The sequence below is a fragment of the Rana temporaria genome, chromosome 2 (assembly GCF_905171775.1).
Source record: "Rana temporaria chromosome 2, aRanTem1.1, whole genome shotgun sequence".
Classification (NCBI taxonomy): Eukaryota; Metazoa; Chordata; class Amphibia; order Anura; family Ranidae; genus Rana; species Rana temporaria.
Genome location: NC_053490.1, coordinates 414,963,642 through 414,969,641, shown reverse-complemented (window position 1 = coordinate 414,969,641; position 6,000 = coordinate 414,963,642). Strand labels below are relative to the sequence as shown.

The 6,000-nt window shown below is 41.1% G+C and overlaps 1 protein-coding gene across 2 annotated transcripts in view; it reads left to right on the top strand.

Annotated features, from left to right (window-relative positions):
- The first annotated feature begins 2,924 nt into the window (after positions 1-2,924).
- The window catches only part of LOC120927485 (interleukin-5 receptor subunit alpha-like), a 62,536-nt gene continuing 59,460 nt past the window's right edge, over positions 2,925-6,000 (top strand). For both annotated transcript variants that reach the window (XM_040338196.1, XM_040338195.1), the window contains exon 1: positions 2,925-3,084. The gene's annotated coding sequence lies outside the window, so the exon portion shown is untranslated. The remainder of the gene's footprint in view (positions 3,085-6,000) is intronic.

Genomic DNA, 6,000 nt, shown 5'->3' with positions numbered 1-6,000 from the left:
TTGCAGGAGGCTATATTACATCATTATTGTTACTTCCACTGTTACTTTTATATATATATATATTGACATTTAGTTTCATTTTTGATTTTTTATAATTTATCATTATTCTTCAAGTTGTGTCCATACTTTATATTTATCCCGGTCAACTTGAATGATATAAGTATCACATAGATATAAGAACACAATATGTGGTATTACTAGAAGATATCAATACTGGTCTGTGCATCAGCACCAATAACAAACATACCAATTGTCTTTATATGATTATATGCCCAGTATCCTGGAAATGTTTTTAATCTTTTTATTCTTTATTTATTTTTATTTATTTTTAGATATACTGCACACATCTGAGTATTGCTATTCTATATATATTCATGGCCAGTGTATTTTATACATAATGAGAAGTACTCTCGTTATTTTAACTTTATTCCTATATAACTTCTATTGCCTTGGGGACATTAGTTCTGTTACGTCTAAGTTTGGATTCTCCCGTATCCACAGAACCCATCAATGTCCTATCGATGTCTAATAACATTTACTTCCTGCATTACCATGTCCACGGACATGGACTTCGAGAAAATGGAAGCTTGTAGACTACCGGTTTTGCCATTATTTAATTGACGGCCTGACAGCCAATAGGGTTCCCCTGATGAAGTCACGAGGTGCGTGATGTAACGCCGTAGGGAGTCAGACCGATATTCACACACCCGCACAAGCTGGAGGCCATCAGACGTCAGGCGGTACTTAGAACGCCGCGTCCCCGGGAATTTTAAATTTGTTACCTGCATGCACCCATCTTTGCTGAGTGTATCTGCATATATATATACTTTTTTTACAACAATAAACTGGATTGAGCTCAAACCCACTACACCATTGGAGGCACTTTTTCTTTTCTCCCTCATCCCACCGCTCATCCTGGATTACGGAGCCTGGAGAGACCCAGCAGCTGGAGCAATAGGAGTCATCCACACTTGGAGGAGCAGGACCATCACGCTGTGGAGACAATACTATATGCTCATATATAGTACCCTGCAGGTAAGGGAACTACATTACCTATGAGGATAATCCGCTTACCTTCTGAGGGAAGAGAGCAGAGATTTAGAAATTGATTCCATCTGATCCATCCCATATAGACTGTCTGTCATATTTTGAATCATCCATTTATTCTTTTCTTTTTGATTCATTTTATTCTTTGAACCACTATTTGCATCTATTGTTGCTTGCATCTATTGCTGAAGGACATTTATTTGCACAAGGTCTATTTGTACCTTCCCAGGCTCACATCCTTTGTGATAATTTTGGAATATAATTTTAGTTGGTATTTATCACATTTAATCACTAATTGTGTTTGTGCACTCATCACTGGCATTATCCTCCACTGTGAATTTGATCACCTATTTGAAGCGCTTATCATTTGTTTATTTATTGATTTGTATTTTGTGTTATGTGAACACTCCTAGATATAGCGGCCTCAGATTCATTTTACACATCATTATATCACTGCTATATTATCATATTTGCTTACTCACAGTAGCGCACTGAATTTTTTCACTTATAAAACTGCCGACCTGACTGCTGTCCAGAAGGCCATCATTGACACCCTCAAGCAAGAGGGTAAGACACAGAAAGACATTTCTGAACGAATAGGCTGTTCCCAGAGTGCTGTATCAAGGCACCTCAGTGGGAAGTCTGTGGGAAGGAAAGAGTGTGGCAGAAAACGCTGCACAACGAGAAGAGGTGACCGGACCCTGAGGAAGATTGTGGAGAAGGACCGATTCCAGACCTTGGGGGACCTGCGGAAGCAGTGGACTGAGTCTGGAGTAGAAACATCCAGAGCCACCGTGTACAGGCGTGTGCAGGAAATGGGCTACAGGTGCCGCATTCCCCAGGTCAAGCCACTTTTGAACCAGAAACAGCGGCAGAAGCGCCTGACCTGGGCTACAGAGAAGCAACTCTGGACTGTTGCTCAGTGGTCCAAAGTACTTTTTTCGGATGAAAGCAAATTTTGCATGTCATTCGGTAATCAAGGTGCCAGAGTCTGGAGGAAGACTGGGGAGAGGGAAATGCCAAAATGACTGAAGTCCAGTCTCAAGTACCCACAGTCAGTGATGGTCTGGGGTGTCATGTCAGCTGCTGGTGTTGGTCCACTGTGTTTTATCAAGGGCAGGGTGAATGCAGCTAGCTATCAGGAGATTTTGGAGCACTTCATGCTTCCATCTGCTGAAAAGCTTTATGGAGATGAAGATTTCATTTTTCAGCACGACCTGGCACCTGCTCACAGTGCCAAAACCACTGGTAAATGGTTTACTGACCATGGTATTACTGTGCTCAATTGGCCTGCCAACTCTCCTGACCTGATCCCCATAGAGAATCTGTGGGATATTGGGAAGAGAAAGTTGAGAGACGCAAGACCCAACACTCTGGATGAGCTTAAGGCCGCTACCGAAGCATCCTGGGCCTCCATAACACCTCAGCAGTGCCACAGGCTGATTGCCTCCATGCCATGCCGCATTGAAGCAGTCATTTCTGCAAAAGGATTCCCGACCAAGTATTGAGTGCATAACTGAACATAATTATTTGAAGGTTGACTTTTTTTTTATTAAAAACACTTTTCTTTTATTGGTCGGATGAAATATGCTAATTTTTTGAGATAGGAATTTGGGGTTTTCATGAGCTGTATGCCAAAATCATCAATATTAAAATTAAAACAATAAAAAGGCTTGAACTACTTCAGTTGTGTGTAATGAATCTAAAATATATGAAAGTCTAATGTTTATCAGTACATTACAGAAAATAATGAACTTTATCACAATATGCTAATTTTTTGAGAACCACCTGTATGTATGTATGTATGTATAGCATACAAGAGAAGGAAATTGGAGACAGTTCAAATTGTGTTCTCCTTTTTTTCTCCACCCTTCCTGCAGTTTAGAAAAAACACTACAGAGGGAAGTCCATGTATCAGTGTTTTATATTCTTTGATGGTTTCACTACCTAGAAATCTGACTGATGTGAAGTCTTAAAACTGCATTGAAATGCACTGAATATATACCAATGGAGAAGGATCCTGAATACACTATCTAGGTGAGTTTTGATCAACCAGTTATTTTATTACCTATTGCCTAAAGTCTAAAATCAGAATTGAAGAAAATCAATAGTATCAATAAATATTTGCTTATTTAGTTTTGACATCTCTCAAACAGATAGTTGATTATGTGTATATATAAACATATACATACTGTACATACACAAACCTCTTACCTGTAGTTTAGATTGTAATGTGCTTTATGATATGCCACGTTGATATATCTCTTGGACCTTCTGTTTACATATAATTGACACGGGTTCCTCAAGTGTCATTATGTTCGATAAAACCTACTTGGTTGTGTTTACTACAGTTTCCACTATATTGGTTACCTTCTCATTTCAAGAATTATTCACACTAAAAGTGCATTAGCATTGTAGATGGGAAACCAGGCCAGATTTGCTCTGCTGAACCCAGCAGGAAATCTGCAAACAGCGAACTTCTGCGAACAGCGCAGAACCCCACTGAAACCTTTGGGAGACGAATCCTGTAATTATTTTATGTTCTTTTTCAAAAGTAATTTGCAAGATATTGCCTAAAAAGGCACTGCCACGGGGTCATGTAACAATGCAAAAAATATACTGTTCAGTAGGGAGAGGGTTTTTTCACGCAGCATTGAAAATACACAAATCCTTTAAATAACATGCTTGGAGCTCACTAAACAGTAAGATGTAGTCCCTTAAAATATACTTGGTGGCCAAAGGCAAAGGGCCGCCAACCAGCTGCCCCCCCATTCACCAGACCAAATGCCTTTCAACATTTGATGGGCATCCTATGGGAGGCGGGAGGGACGTGACTTGCCCTCCTTCCATGGCAAGGCACCTTGTCCCAGTGTTGTCAAGGGCTTCTTCCCATATCTGGTGCTCAAAAGGACTTGGGGTTTGTCGGGCGACTTTTATAATAAGGGGTCTCCAGATATCTGCAACTCCTCCAGTAGAATGAGTACAGGGGTACTTTACTAATACCTAGCCTATTCACACAAAGAAGTACTAGTAAAGAAAGACTCCCAGACTGTGAAAATGTCCATTGGTGCAAAAAAAAAATATTGAGCTGTGGCAGGGCATTAGTTACTTCTTCTGGTGTCAGGGTGTTTATTTACATTTCCAATTTATTGGGGAATGAGTAATAAAGAGTACTATTGTACCCATGTACTTATTCCCCTGGGAGAGGGTGGATATCTGGGGTCGCCTTTATACTAAAAAGGGCTTCTGGATTCCTAATAGTCCCCCCAACACACACACTCCCAAAAACCCACACAGTGCGGAATTAACACCCAACAAAATTCAAACCCCCCCCCCCCCTATACAGTAATACACTGAAAATAAAGATTTTAGCGAAAGTTCCAGAAAAAAAAATTGCCTATTAAGTTTTGTCATACTATACAAAAACAAGTTTCGTATCATTGCTGTCTTTGGATTTTCCTTTTGGGGATGTAAAGTAATGCTGGTTCCTAAAAATGAGGAAATGAAATCACATGACTTTTAAAAACTGTAAATCTGCTAGAGGGAAACACAGAGTGATTACAGTAAATGAACTGGATTAAAAGAAAGTGAGAACACCAAGTGGGAATCCTGTAATAATTTACTGTAGATTAATATGGTAGAACAATAGTACTGGCTGTGCCGCCTTCTTTGAGGTAAGAATCATTCTGATATTGTCCATAACTATAGATAAGGTCCAATGTAATAACCAAAGATTTAATAAACTCAATCACATAGTGCTCTTATACGTAAGCACAGGGTTGGCTGCATTTGGTACAATTTCACGTCTTGCAGATAATCAATCAACATTTACCACTATTATTTACACCTATTTAATACAGGTGATGACATTGTTACAACTAATAGCAAGCCTTTGTCTCCCAAAACAGTTTCACACTTTTGGTAGCAGCCAATAAACAGAAGTGTCTTTTATGGACACTCCCGCATATAAACATTCAGCACAATGGTGCATGCTACTACTTTATGGGGTGTATTTATACAAAAAATAGAGCTATTTGTCCTGTAAAACTGCATGTACATTAGGGTGACCAGACATCCCCGGTTTCCGGGGACATTTCCCGGATTGAGGACACTGTCCCTGGACCAAGTCTGTCCCCAGATTGGATTTGAACAGGAGCTGGGGCAATTTCAAAGACAGTGGGCCAGATTCACATACATTTAGATAGGTGCAGCGTATCAGAGATACGCTACGCCGCCGTATCTTACCTGGCTTTAAGTCGAATTCAGGAAGATTTCGCGCTGTAAGTTACGGCGGCGTAGTGTATTTCTGGCGGCGGAATTCAAATCGGCGATTAGGGGGCGTGATTCATTTAAATGAATCGCGTCCCCGCGCCAATTGAACTGCGCATGCTCCGTTTCGAAATTGCCCACCGTGCTTTGCGTGAAATGGCGTCGCAACAACGTAATTTTTTGAACTTAGACGTGACTTACGTCCATCCCTATTCACGGACGACTTACGCAAAAAAAAATGCAAAATTCGACGCGGGAACGACGGCCATACTTAACATGGCAAGTCTATCTATACGCCGCAAAATAGCAGCTTTAACTAGACGCCAGAAAAAGCCGACTAGAGACGACGTAAGAGAATGCGACGGCCGCGTGTACGTTCGTGGATCGTCGGAAAAAGATAATTTGCATACCCGACGCGGAAAACGATGCAAACTCCACCCAGCGGACGCCGAGGTATTGCATCTACGATCCGAAGGCGTACGAAGCCGTACGCCTGTCGGATCGAACCCAGATGCCGTCGTATCTTGGTTTGAGGATTCAATCTAAAGATACGAGGCGGGTAATTTGAAAGTACGCCGGCGTATCAGTAGATACACCGGCGTACTCGCTATGAGGATCTGGCCCAGTCAGTGCAGAATTTAAAAATAAATTATCTGAATTACACCCCCCGCCTCGCTCCGCCGC